The following is a 15,557-nucleotide window of genomic DNA, read 5'->3' on the forward strand; positions in this document are numbered from 1 at the left end:
CCTAAGAGAATGGGGTAGACACAAAAACTAAGAAGATAGTTTAGCAAAGCATACGGAAAAGGCAAGATATGGAAGAACCTTGTAGAGACACCAGGAGTGTGAAATCAATAATCAAAGAAAGCTAAAGACTCCATTAGAAACTAATCTCACAGGCATCTTACCTAACAAGTTTAAACTTGTTCAGGAGGAGGCTTTCTTTCTCACTTCCATAGACAGCTATACAGGATAATAGGGGATATGATGATATATCTGTTGCATTGCTAAAACTGCAAAAGGTTAATAAAGGGAATTCAGCATAGTGGGTTAGTGGACCACAGGTATGATCAATCTGCCTGGATTTAAGTGCTCAAAATGTAGCTTGCAGGGTAGATATATAAAAAAAAAAACCAAAACTAATATGGCTAAAAAAAAAAAGAAGTACTAGAAGCCCCAGGAATTTTCTCTTTTTCTCTCTTTCTCATCCAAATCAGACCACAGCAGTCTCTCTATGCCCCCCATCTCACCCTTTTCAAACAAGGAGGAACATATTTATAGCTCCTGTGCTGATTTATACCTCCAATTCTTCTCTTAACAAAGGCTCTCCTAAAGCCCATAGGCCCCTTTTGGCCAAGTTACATTTTCTTTCCTCTCCTTTAGGTGTTAGTTATCTATAAAGAGACCAATGTTGATCATGCAGGTGCAGGGCATACTGTTGCATCCCAATATCAGGTCCTTCTTCTTCATTACCTAGATGTTGAAAGGGTAATGCTAGCTGTCCGGGATCTGCCTGATAGCATGTTTCAAGTCCTTTTAGGAGAGATCCCAGCAGATGACCTTGCAATTTTATTAATAATAATAATAACAACTTTATTTGTAGACCTTAAATACCTCGCAGTTCAATGCGGTTAACAGCAAGAGAAACTGTACAAGCATAGTAATAATACAATGAGATAATATCAACAATATCATGGCATAACAAGTCATTGTACAAATTTCCCAAAAAATAAGTTTTTAATGATTTTCTGAAATCTTGATAACATAGTAACATAGATGATAAGAAAAAGAGGACACAAGCAAACCACTTAAATTCCCTATGTAGGCATAGTGCGACCCTGATTAGATTAGACATCAAAAATGGTGTCAACCAATTTGAATAATTCTCTGCTATTAATAATGTTGGTTCCAATCTTGTGGAATAAAAAAATATGGCATTTCTCCTTAATATTCTTCTTATATTCTCGAATTCTCAATCTCCATCTTACTTTGTCTTCGTCTTTCTTGGATTTATTCCAAAATTTTTCTAAACGCCTAGCTGCACATTCAGAATAATACCAACCATCTAGAAAATACTGCTTTTTCCTGTGATGTGTTATAATAGGGGAAGGTATGAAAAAAACCCCAAAGATGATAAGAAAATATTTAGATTTGTACAGTTGGATCGTCTGCCTTTTCTAAATGCAAGTTAATAACTCCAATCAGGAGATTATTAGTACTTGCTTTGGAGTTAAGTAAAAGAAATTCAGTAAATTCCTATTTAGTTTTACTCCAGTTATTAGGGGGAACATAAAACAATATGGCTATCAGATCAACCTGGAGATCTTGTCTTGACATGACAGAATTTCCAGGTCATCAACTGATTTATACTCGATGACCTGAAATTCAAAATAGTCATACAAGATAATAGCTAAATCCCCTCCTCGCTTAAAATTTCTAGATAATGGCACGATTTTGTAACCTTGAGGAAGAATATTCCTAATAATTATATCATTTTCCTAGAGTAACCAAGTTTCAGACAAAAACAAAAGATCTAAGTGGTTCTCTTCCAACCAATCTTTGACCAGCTGAGCCTTATTCCTAATAGATCTTATATTTAAACAAGCACAACTGAGATTACAATATATGAGTTAGCAAGAAATGGCATCTCTTTTAAAAGTAGGTCTAGACTTATGATGTGAATATGAAATGGACCTAATTCTGAACAATTGTAAAGTGTGTGTGCTTGTAAAGTACTTTTTCAAAATTTTGCGTACCTATTTTGTGAATAGTGGGCTGAAATAAACTCTATGGTTGATGCTTCTAAAAACCTACTCGGAAAACAGAGTAGATATAAAAATAGAGCAATTAAAATTTTTTTCTTAATTCACTGATTCATGATAAAAAGTTCCTAGGTTCCAGAAAATATCAAGTAAAAGCAGTTACTCCACACAAATTCCAATTACTGTTATATTCTGCCTATTTATATTAAAGAACTTAAGACTAGAAACATTACAAAAACATTACATCAAAATTTAACTGTATCTTTTAGTTGGAGTCTTGAATGACCTTCAAGTTAACAGTCCACTTTTATTTAGGCATGTACCTTGACTTGTGCCATAGATGGTGCTGCTTTTTTTCAAATAAAGTCCATTTAAGGAACATCGTCATTCCACAGAGTTTCTTTTGGTTTCTGCTGCATTTTAAAGTCCAGCTGCGTCTGACAGTGGAAAGAGAGGGCGGAGTGAGCTCCCACACCCGAGCTCAGCTGGTACAGCAGGTGGAGAAGGCTTGTGTATGGTATGATGGTCCTAGATCCCCTTTTCTGCCCCCTCCTCAAAAATTAACTTGAATACCTTCTATATGTTTTGAAATCAGATTTAAGGAAAGGAAAAGAAGGCCACTTGAGTTCTCAAAATTAGTAGCTGAGAAGGTAAGGAAAAAGAGGTTAGCTTTCATAAACTACAAAAGATTGCAGGAAGAGGAAGTCAGTTAAAAAGATCTGCAGAAAAGAGAGGCTGGTCAAGTAGTCAGGAATGCAAGGAAGCAAATAAAAGAAAAAAGAGTCGACAAGGTAAAACAGGGACAAATAATTTTTTTTAAGATATGTTAGTAATAGGAGGAAGTGCAAAAGTGGCATTGTAAGACTCAAAGGTGAAGAGGAAGAATATGTAGAAGCTGATAAAGGCTTAATTGCTTAATAAATATTTCTGTTCTATGTTCACAGCTGAAATGCTGGGAGAAGACAAACACAAATGGGATAGAGGTATTGTAGACCTTGAACAATTTTAAGAGGACTGTGTTCGTAAGGAACTAGCTAAACTAAAGGTGGCCAAACCAATAGTGCCAGATGATATACATCCAAAGGTATTGAAGGAACTTAGGAAGTTCTGGCTGCTCCACTGGCTGAACTTTTGAATTCTTCTCTAGAATTAGGAGTGGTACCAGAGGACTGGAGAAAGGCAGATGTGGCCCCTCTCCACAAAAGAGGAAGTAAGGAAGAAGCTGGTAAGTCTGACTTTTGAGGTAAGTAAATTAATGGAAACACTTTTAAAACAGAGAATAGTGAAATTTCTGGAATTTAGTGCATTACAGGACCCAAGGCATCATGGATTTGCTAGAGGCAGGTCTTGTCAGACAAATCTGATCAATTTTTATGACTGAGTGTCCAGAAAATTGGATAGAGAGAGTACACTAGATGTGGTGTATTTAGATTCTAGCAAAGCCTTGGACAGTGTTCCACACAGGCGTCTAATAAATAAACTAAGCGCCCTTGGTATGGGCCCCAAAGTGATGAGTGTAGTAGTTAATGGAGATCGCTCTGAGGAAAGGGACCTTTTCAGTGGTGTGTCTCAAAGTTCAGTTCTTGGGCCTGGTTTTTTTTTTACATTTTTATAATCAAGATGGACTGTCTAGTAAGATTTGCCTCTTTGTGGATGATACCAAAATCTGCAATAGAGTAGACATCCCTGATAGTGTGGATAACATGAGGAAGGACTTAATGAAGCTTGAGAAATGGTCTGAAATTTGGCATCTAAGATTTAATGCTAAGAAATGCAAGGTAATGCATTTGGTTTGCAAAAACCTGAGGGAACAGTACAGTTTAGGGGTGAAAACTTGGGTGTGATAGTATGTGATTATCTTAAGAGGGCCATATAAGTCAAAAAGGCGATGGTGAAAGCTAGAAGGATGCTTGGGTGCATAGGGAGAGGAATGGCCAGTAGGAAAAAGGAGGTATTGCTGCTCCTTTATAAAACGCTGACGAGATCTCATTTAGAATATTGTGTACAATGCTGGAGACCGCACCTTCAAAAAGATATAAACAGGATGGAGTCTGTCCAGAGGAAGGTTAGGCAGACTAGATAGGCCATATGGTCTTTATCTACCTTCATTTTTCTATGTTTCTAATGAATGCAAAGCATGAATTCTGTGTTTCCCTGAAAATAAGCCCTACCCCCGAAAATAAGCCCTAGTTGTAGCCAGATGTGCTTCCCCCTGCCCCTGCAATGCAGCTGAACTGCCTAACCCCCCGCTGAACCTCTATCCTTCCCTCCCAACCGATCCCCGCCGAACTCTACCATAAATACCTTCCGGCAGAGGAGCCAGCAGCACTCACAGGCTGCTTCACAGCCTTCTCGCTGGGGCTGCATTACTGATGATGTCATCAGTATACAGAAGGCCCCAGCGAGAAGGCTGCAAAGCAGCCTGGGAGTGCTGCTAGTCCGACGCTCCTTTGTCAGAAGGTATTTATGGTTGCAGTCAGCGGGGATCGGTTGGGAGGGAAGTATGAAGGATCAGCAGGGGTTCGGCGGTTCGGCTGCACAGCGGGGGCGGTGGTGGTTACTCAAGGGTTCTGCACAAGGAATAGGAGGGAGGGAAGGATGGAAGGTAGGCAAAGGGTTCTGCACGAGGAATGGAAGGGAGGGAAGGATGGAAGCTGGGCAAGGGTTCTGCTGCACCGGGTGATGGGAGGGATGAAGGGATAGAAAGATGCTGCAGAGGGAAGGCACAAGGGGATGGGTGAAAGGGGAGGAAAGATGTTGCACATGTGGGGGAAATGAAATGAAAGAGGAAGAATTGGGGTAGAGGAGAGGAAGGGAGAGATGATCATGTACATGAAAAAAAATAAGCCCTACCCAAAAATAAGACCTAGTGCCTTTTTTTGGCCCCAAAAGAATATGACTCTATCTTATTTTCGGGGAAACACATTAGTACATTTCCCAATAAAATTCCACAGACAAAAAATGCCTGATTTTGTTATCATCTTAGTTTGAGCAGCATAAACCCTTTTAGTACTAGGCATTCTTCAAAACCCTATAAAAGTCACCCAGGACTATAAAGCAAATCTACCATTCCGTACAGCACCAACTTACAAAACAAATATAACAAGGAGCCTACCAAGAAATAAAGAGCACCATAAATATTTCAGTAAACTGAAGAACATCCAGAAAGCTATTGGGAACATTGAGGAAGCCACATTACTACAGTACAGATCCTTCTGGCTTCAAGTCATACAAGCTGAACACAGATAGACCTTCACAAACAATGACCACAAACAAAAACAGTAATGTGGAGGTTTTTTTCAGCTGGGACACACCAGATGGACAATACTTGTATATGTGACACATTTTATTTATTTATTTAGGTTGTTTTATATCCGTCCTCCCCGACGAGCTCAGAATGGGTTACAAGTTAACATACATAATGCGTAGACAGATTGTGAGTTTATATGTGTACAGTAGTCTTAGGTCATCTTGGTTTAATAGAGGGTCAAAGATAGCATACAATCTGGCCATTATTTACAAACATAATGTGTAGACAAATAGATTAAGAATTTTGGGTATCTTTATTTGATATACTGCCTTTCCTCTGCAGATATTAAAATGGTTTACAATACATTGAATAGTAAGCCCAGTGGGCTTGCAATCTAACTATGGTACTTGGGGCAATGAAGGGTTAAGTGACTTGCCCAGGGTCATAAGGAGCAGTGCTGGCACTGAACCTATAACCACTAGGCCACTTGTCCACTCCATCCATATCCCTCATTAATTTTTCATCTGACATAGTATGGCAGTTCCTATGAGCTAAATGCAAATATGCATTACATCCACAAAATTCTCTATTTCCTTCCCCAGTATCCCTAGATTTGGTATCTCTCCTGTCTCTCAAACCCCTCCCCACTATAGTCCAGCATTTCTCTCTTTTCTGAACTCAGACTACCTTAAAATGTATCCCTCTCTCTAGATGACACCGGCACTGGCTGTGGTTCAGATACACGTCCTGTGGCTGGGCCTGAAATCTTCCCTTTGCCATGTCTTGCCCCAACTTATTGTTTCTGCATGGATGGTATGGATCTAGAGCAGGGCTGCCCAAGTCCAGTCCTCGAGATCTACTGGCAGGCCAGGTTTTCAGGATATCCACAATGAACATGCATGAGAGAGATTTGCCTGCACTGCCTTCTTGGTATGCAAATCTCTCTCATGCTTGTTCATTGTGGATATCCTGAAAACCTGGCCTGCCAGTAGATCTCGAGGACCGGACTTGGGCAGCCCTGCTCTAGAGGGAAGACTCCAGAGCCAGCTGCAGGCAGTGTATGTGAATTGCTGCTGCCCGCTGAAATGTTTTAAAGTAAAGAAGTACAGATATGGAGATATTGTGTGTGTGGCAGGGGGGGGGGGGGCTGAGGCACTGGAACCTCTGTTGCTTTAGTGTTTTGGGTAATTTTTAAATTTTATTCAATCTCAACTGAATACGTTGGTTTATTTTGCAGCCCTTGTCTGTATGAGTTCTCGTGTTTACATTTGCTGTAATTTGCCTTGGGCTAACAGGAATAAAGCAAGTATAAAACATTGCTAAAATAAGACAGAAGGTTAGCTGTAAAGACATGGTGAATTTGATATGACACTGATATGAATGTACATTCATAAGTATCATTCTTTGAAAATGCAAAGAACAGTTTTTGCAAAAGAAGATTTTTTAATTAACCAACCAGTGCAACAGTGGTAGCTAACAAGGGCACAAACAGAAGCTTATACATAGCAGTGTTAACACAATGACAGCACAGTTTTTCTTCCTTGTTTCACATAAACCAAACCTAAGAAATACACTGAAAGAGATAATAAATGCATTTAATTATATTTCCTGCCACTTTTTCTAGTCAGGGAAAAGAGTTGTTGTTAAGTAGGAGATACACATACACTTTGTTTCCATCTAAATTGAACCCCTTTAAAATCTTTGTCTCCCAGAACATCTACACCAGGCTTATCCAGCCTTTTTCTATCAGGGGCCACATTTTATATTTTGTAACATTTGGAGGGCCAAAACACGCACCATTGCATTTTGACATATGCTTCGTCAAATAGTGGCAAAATACAACAGTGTGTTGTCCCCTCCCAGTCAGTCTCTCTTTCATCTACCCACAACCTTCATTCAGTCTACTTGTTCTCTCTCACTTCCCCCCCCCCCCCGCCCCCAGTGGTAACTGCTCCGATGTTCATAGGAATTCTATGAGTGTCGGAACAGTTATCGCCACTGCCAGCGCTAAAACCCGTGCTATGTGTTCATAAAAGAGGGGATTTATTTATTTAACACACACTTTTCGAGTGGTAGTTCACCAAGGCAAGTTTCATTTAGGTAAAATAGGATATTTCCCTGTCATCAGAAGGTATACAATCTAGGGGGCCCTTTTTCTAAGATGCACTAAAAAATAGGCTTTGTGAATTTTAACATAGGACTATCCTGCATGCAAAGCCCAATATTATTGTGTTCCTAATATACCCCCTCTTTTAGTAAGCCTGACAGCACACGCTGGTGCAGTATAAGGAGGCCATAGAGCTTTTTTTTCCTGTTTTCTTTTGCCATATTACATGCTAATTTTTGCATTATCACACAGTCCTGCAAAAATATTAACGTGGAAGCACTAACTACCTCCTATCTAGGAGGCACTACATATTCCCACATTAAGGGGCCCTTTTACTAAGATGAGGCAAGCATTAACACATGCTTACTATATGTTAAATAACAATATCATAAGGTGCACTCAAGGGTCCTGTGGTAACTTTGGGATTGGCGTATTTGGAGCGAAGAGTAGACATGTAGGCCCTGATTCTACAAAATGCGTCTAAAGTTAGGTGTCATTTAGGTGCCTAAGTTAGGCGTCCTTTACAGAATCGCGCTCAGCAGAGTTCAGCACTGTTTAGACGTCTACCTTTTTAGGTGTCCTTTAGAGCAGTGGTTCCCAACCCTGTCCTGGAGGAACACCAGGCCAATCGGGTTTTCAGGCTAGCCCTAATGAATATGCATGAGAGAGATTTGCATATGATGGAAGTGATAGGCATGCAAATTTGCTTCATGCATATTCATTAGGGCTAGCCTGAAAACCCAATTGGCCTGGTGTTCCTCCAGGACAGGGTTGGGAATCACTGCTTTAGAGAATCAGGTTTTAGGTGTCCTTAATGTTATAATATTTTATTATTATGTTATTAAAATGGCAATTTTTTGTTGTTTTTCATTATAATTGTAATACTAGGAGTTGGATCTGTTTAATGCTTTTATTTATTTCTCTTTCATCAGACAGAGAAACTGGGATTCAAACCAGCAACATTAGGATAGAAGGATATAGGTTTAACCAGTGTGCTACAGAGTGAGCTAGTAAGCTGAATAGCAATTGTAAAACTGGGTCTTATAGGCCTTATACAGCAGTCTACTTTTGAGCACAGTTTAGGCTTCAGATAGACTGGAGTTCTTTGGACGGAACATAGGCACTCTTTGAACGTTCTTCTGGAACTTAGGCACAATTTGGATGTCCTTAATGCGATCTGCTAAATAGCTCTCTGGGTTTTGATTTTTGCTTTATTGAGCTCAAAATACATTTAATAAGACACCACATAAACGGGGCACTTCAAAACAGAAATATTGCATGCAAAATCTATTTTTGTGGACAAACAGCAATGATATTTACTAATTAGAGGAGAAGATCCATTAACTGAAGCACAGCACATGAAAAACATAACTTTAGTTTTCTTGCTAAAAAGCTACCCTTTTTTTCTGACTAAACAGTGCTCCAATTAGCTCATTCTTTAAAGCAAAGTAATCATGTGACACAAATATATAGATTGCATGCATAACTTCATTTGCAAAAGCTTAAGAACAGAAAAACAAATGAGATACAGACCTTAGCATGGCTTCTACTTCATTGCAAATGGAGGTTTACAGCTGTACAATGGTGACCTCATTGTAAGATCAACGAGGTGTTCCTACAAGGTAGAATACAACAATTAAAATATGTGCTGGGATTTTAACCTATGACCTCTGGAAAAGGAGCACAGGGCTTTTATTTATTGAGCTATAGCAGCTTACAGGCAGGTATCTCTAACTGCCTTGTGATATGATAGCTTAGAGATCTGAACTTATACATTGTAATTGTCTCTTTAACTACTTAGATTGGACTCCTAAAGCACGCCTAACTTTAGGTATGACTTAGGCGCCCTTTATAGAATCCGGGCCATACTGTGCTAATTGGTTAGTGCAGTTATATCACCACATACTAACCAAGTTAGCCCAGAAAATAGGTTTTGGTAAGTGCTTCCATGCTATAATCGCTATGTGCTAATGTGGAAATTAGTATGTAGCCATTAATGGGAATAATGGGAAATAGGGCCTTTGTATTGTTGCACTAAAAGTAGCCTCAGTGTACAGGAAAGATCCACATTGGAGATAGTGCTGGCCATTTTGTAGCGCTGCTTAGTAAAACAGCTCCTAAGTAGAGAATAACACGGGGACAAATTTATTCTCATTCCTGCTGGATCTATCTCCATCCCCATCCTGTACCCACCAGTTCTGTCCCTATCCCTGCAAGCTCTGTCTTCAGCTACACAAGCCTCAAATATTTAAAATCATAAGTATTGAAGGCTTGTGCAAATGAGCACCGAGCTTGCAGGGATGGGGCAGGGATAGGGACAGAACTCTTGGTGACTGGACAGGGATAGATACCACAGGGACTGGGACAAATTTGTTCCCATGTCATTCTCTACTTTTAAGTCAGTGTTATCCAGTTAGCACACACTAATGCAATGCATGAGCTGGATAATGCTTTCATGCCCATTTTCAGCAGCTAGTCAAGGTCCAAACCTCTGAGGTGTTAGTTTTTTTGTGTTTTTCATTTATTTATTTCAGTAACTTTACTCATATTCTTTGCTAGGTCCTGCTTCCATTTGTTTTTAAGTGTTATAGAATCTGCCTTAAAGGGTCACATTCCTGGCAAAATATACCACAACTTAAAAACACCAATGCTTAAAAATAAGAGAAACCTCATCATGAATTTTGCACCGAATCTGATATTGCTCTTAGGGTAACTTGCTTGCTGAGCTCTAAGTTCTGAATCTTTGCTGCATTTCATTGCACATGACATCATAGCTTCAGGAGAGTAATTGCTCAGTTGTAAAATAAAAGAGCAGTAATTTATTATTCCCACCTGGAGAAACAGGGCTACTCGATCATAAATTATTGGATAATCTGTCTTTACATTATATGTTGTGGGTTCAGCTGTGTCATACAGGTTTTGTTATGTTTGACAGCAGGGATCTAAACCAGAAAACAAGGAAGGACATGAAAGCTAAACTAAACTAAACCTTAAGTTTATATACCTAGAGCTCGGCACGGTTTACCTCCTGGCTTCTTCCTCTCGCCGCCGGAGCAGAGACTTTGTGCACATTTGGACTCCTTATTTGGACAGTTTGTCTCCCCGGGTGCGCAGTCGTATCTTGAATAGCCTACATGCATATTCTATCCCGCCTGTCTGATTTGGGGGGGTGGGGTTGGGGGGGTGGGGTGTTGGGCGGGGTTTTTGGGGGGGCAGGGGGAGGTTGGGATCAGTGTTCCCTCTAAGCGGGCGGGTGTTGTGAGCAAACTTTTTTCACCGTGAGCCAAAAATATCGGGCGCCAGCAAGTTATGAGCCAACTCGCCCGATTCTCCTCTCGCCGCCCTGCCATCTGCCGTACGCCTCTTCCGATCGTGCGCTGTGACGAGAAACGTGTGCGCTGCGATGTAATATTTTGTGCGCCAGCGCAGCTTAGCGGGAACACTGGTTCAAATGGTTTTATTTATTTCCCCAAATTTATTTTTGTTATACGCATTGAAAATATTTGATATTGCGTTTAAATCAAAATCTCAATAAACTTGAAACGAGTGCCCGTGAGATTGTGGGAGGGTTAAATACTCAAAACTTCGAAGTTTTTGCTACGCCAGCTTTCTGGTATCTTTACATACAGTGGCGTACCTAGCATATGTAACATCCGGGGCCCATCATTTTTTGGCACCCCCCCCCATCTGTAAGAAAAACATGATTTTTAGTAACAAACCACACGTCACACATGAGTACCTAGGAAAAGGCAGCATCTTACATATTGCAGTGAGCAGTACATCAATACACCCATTGTAAAACTAAACAAGCCAGACCAGCACAGATCAATCCTACACCGTCAATCCTAACAGAAAACCATGTCTTTCGAACACACAGAACACAGAAAACACCTTCGCCTAGTAAGGAATATGTAATCACAAACTAACCCCTCCCTCTTTTACAAAACTGTAGTGTGGATTTTAGCTACGGAGGTAACAGCTCTGATGCTCATAAAATTCTGAGCATCAGAGCTGCTACCACCAAGGCTGGTGCTAAAAACGCTTCACAGTTTTGTAAAAGGGGGGATAAAATAAAAATACATAGACAAAGGTTAAATTGAACCAGCAAGAAGCTGGACTCTGCATACAATGCTTCACAGAAACAGTGACACATGTCTCCTAAAGCAATAAATAAATAGAAATTTTTTTCTACCTTTGTCTTCTGTGGTTTCTCCTTTCCTCATCTTCTTGTAACTCTCTTCCTTCCATTCACTGTCTGCCGTCTCTCTTCCCCTATATGGCATCTTCTCTCCTTCTATGCCCCTTCCAGAAACTGTATGCCTCCCCCTTCCATCTCTCCTTTCACCCCATTGGTCTGGCATCTCTCTCCTCGCCTTCCCTCTCCCACACCTCTCCTCATAGTCTGGTATCTCCCCTTCCCTGATTCTCTGGCATCTCTCTCCTTTCCTTTTCTTCCATCTTTCGCTCCCCCTCCATGCTCTCACATCTCCCCCTTCCTTTTCCCTTAGACTGGCATACCTTCCTCCTATGCTCCAAGCCCTGGCATCTCCTTTAATTCCCTCCCTCATCTTCCTTCTCCCTCCAGCTGGGTACCGCAACACTCTTCCCTGCAGCTCTGCACTTCCCCACAATTGCCATGCTTCGGTTCCTCTTCTTCCTTCCTTCCTCCCCCCCCCCCGCGGGACCCTGCGGCACCATCAACTCTTACTCCCTCTAATGTCGGCCCTGCAGCTCCAGACTTCCTCGCACCTTCTCCCCTCCCCCTTTGGATCGCTATTATTTTAAATGTTATAGCCGCGGAGCTGTATCCATCAGTGGAGATGTCTAACCTCGGCCTGCCCCGGAACTCTTACTGCAGCAGCCGCCCGTCTAGGCAGGAACAGGAAGTCACTGTTGCAGTAAGAGTTCCGGGGCAGGCCGAGGTTAGACATCTCCACTGATGGATACAGCTCCGCGGCTATAACATTTAAAATAATAGCGATCCAAAGGGGGAGGGGAGAAGGTGCGAGGAAGTCTGGAGCTGCAGGGCCGACATTAGAGGGAGTAAGAGTTGATGGTGCCGCAGGGTCCCGCGGGGGGGGGGGGGAGGAAGGAAGGAAGAAGAGGAACCGAAGCATGGCAATTGTGGGGAAGTGCAATCCCCCCAATGCGTCCCCTTACCTTACCTCCCCTTACCTTTGCGACGCGTGTGTGCGCTGTGAAGAGAAACTTTGCGCTGCGATGTAATATTTTGTGCGCGAGCGCAGGCCAGCGCACCTTAGCGGGAACACTGGTTGGGATACTATGTAACCTGAGAGGACATCAGAGTCCAGTCCTCTTGGGGGTAGGGAGTTCTGTTTTCTATATTTGAAATGTTTTTGCCCTGCTGTGTCTTTGTGATCTGGTTGTTGCTTAATAAAAACAGATTTCACATAAAATGAGAAAGGGTAGGAAAAGGTTTACATAAGTTTGTAAATCGAGTGGAGAAGTAAGGGAAAAGAAATTACATGTTAGAGAAGAGCCAGGTTTTTAGTTGCTTGCGGAATAAATGGATGGAGCTCAGGTTCCGCAGCGGGATAGTAAGGTTATTCCAGAGACCTGTGATTTTGAAAAGAAGTGATTTTCCTAGTTTACCTGCATGGAGAATACCATGAAGGGAGGGGAAAGATAGTTTTAGTTTATGGGCGGTCCTGGTGGAGTGAGGGCACGAGGAGTTAAGAGAAAGTGGGATTAGGGAAGGAAGGATGCCGTGAATAATCTTAAAAGCCAGGCAAGAAAGCTACTTCTCCTCATAGATTTTCTAGTACTTTTCAGTCACCCTCACTAGATTGAAGTCATTTTCAAGTGTACCATGTAGGACAATGATGGAACACCTCCTAAAATTTTACCACATTTTTTCAAAGTAGATGAAGTTGTCCTAACTCAAGATAAACAAAGAGAGCCAGATGCAACAGAAGCAGAATTCCAATTAGGTAGCGCAGGCTCTAGTGTAAGGTACTATGATGAGAAAACTCATTCTCCTCTTCTGTTCCAATGGTCTTCTCTCCCAAGCATTATTTAGCCTAATCAGGAGTGTCTTCTAAGACCCACCTCCTTAAAAGCACAGAGGTAGTCTAACATCAGTGCTATTTTACAGTAAAGGATACTGGTCTGTGTGTCCCTGAACATTAAAGGAGGTGAATCTAATAAAATGCTGACACTCACTCTGAACATTGCTTGTGAGAAGGTGCTGTTGGGATTGGGGAAGACTCACCCTTTTCATCTCGAGGCATGTTTGAAGGATATTGATACTCCAATATCTTTAGCAGGGAATCCTTCCCCTTCTCTTGCACTAAGGGGTGCTTAAGAGGTACATTCATTCCAGTATTCAACTATGTATTCAAAAGAATGAACATAGCTAACATAAGCTATTAAAGATTACATTTTGGTGCCTCAAATGTTAGACTTGTTTCTGGGTATATTTGATCTGCTGATTCAATAAAATGGCACCAGTTTTCTCCTATTAGCTCTAGTTTTTGAGATACAAAATGACACGAGGAAAAAATCTGACCCGTCACCAGACCACTGTCCCCTTCACTGCCCCATCCCCGCCGTCCCCTTCACCGCCCCATCCCCATCCCCGCCGTCCCCTTCACCGTCCCATCCCCGTAGCATCCACCCTTCCCTCTCGCCACCTCACTGCCCTTCGGCACCCCTCGTGCGGTCCGTGCATCTCCCTCCCTCCCCCTTAACTTCACGGCGCGTTTTAAGGTTTGAGTAGCTTGTTGAAAGCTGCCGGAGTGTTCGTGCAGTCGCGTGCATGTGTGGGCGGAAGCTTCTCTGATGCAACTGGAAGGTAAGGGGGAGGGAGGGAGGGAGATAGATAGATTCGGGTAGGTAGGAAGAAGGGAGGGGGCTGCACATGATCGGTGACCATGCACATTCCCTCCCTTAACTGCAGGGACAAGGCCATTCACCTCTCCACGGGGCCTTATCTCCATATTTGCGGTGAGCACCTTTTCCCCCTCCACCGTTTTGGCGGATTACCCACCGTGTCATTCTCTAATACAGAACATGTGCCCTATATCACTCTTCACTCTGCTCACCCATTAAAAAATCAGGGTATTTTAATGTAATGTTTAAATTAATATCTTTTAAGCATGAAGGAAACATATTACAAATTAAAAGAAACGTGTGTAATATGAAAATCTACTTATTTCATACCAAAAGCATAGGTTTATGATACAAACTTTCTAGTCAAGAAGCTCCTTTTGTAAGACTTCCGAGAGTGGGATCTGCCAATACGATCCTGCATAAGATTCCAACAATAATCTGCCATCATGTGTGCATCCCATCTTCCTTGGTATCTGGCTTCCATTGTTTTTATGTCTTGGTGAAATCTTTCACCTTATTCTTCGCTTAAGTCACCAAGGTTCTCTGGAAAGTGATCTAAATGACTGTGCAAATAATAGACTTTAACACTCATGTTACAGTCAAGCCTGTTGAAATGAAAGAGCATATCCAACTGTGTGTAGTTGTCAAGAATGTTTTTCACAACAAGAGCAAATGAAATCAGGCACATGATTTGATTTCATTCATTGATGCTATTAAATATGGGTCATTTATAAGTTGTTTGATCTGTGGACCATCGTGCCTTCAGTTTTCCCATGGAAAGTCCAGGTAACATAATCATAATCAAAATTTAAACACATCTAAAAACCCACCTAAGTCGGTACTTGGACGACCTAAAAGACAGATCGTCCAAGTGCCGATAATCAAACTTATTTTTTGGAGGTATCCAGGGACCTTTTAGGCATCTGAATGCTGCTGTGCACCCAGCGCTAAAGAGGCGTATTTGGAGGAGTGATTGGAGCATGATGTGGGCTGGTTGTGGGCCAGCCTAGACTTAGTGGGCCAACCTAGACTTAGTCGTCCTGCATGTTTTACTAGACTTCCTGGACAGAACTTATACATTGTGAGTTAGACAATGTAAAAAACAAGTATAAGTGCCCATCAAATATCCAAAGTTACCAGATAACCACAGCAGAGACAAAGTAAAGACCTACACACACTTCCCCAGTGTTCACTGACCCCCTCACAACCAACAAAGATCTGAATAAAAACGTACATACCTGTCTCCAGAACATCAGCACCTGGTATAGGAAAGCCTAGTAGAGCTGCACACAGGTCTCTTAAATAGCCTGGGGGGATAGACTAATGAACCATA

Source organism: Geotrypetes seraphini, chromosome 5 (genome assembly GCF_902459505.1).
Source record: "Geotrypetes seraphini chromosome 5, aGeoSer1.1, whole genome shotgun sequence".
NCBI classification, from domain to species: Eukaryota; Metazoa; Chordata; class Amphibia; order Gymnophiona; family Dermophiidae; genus Geotrypetes; species Geotrypetes seraphini.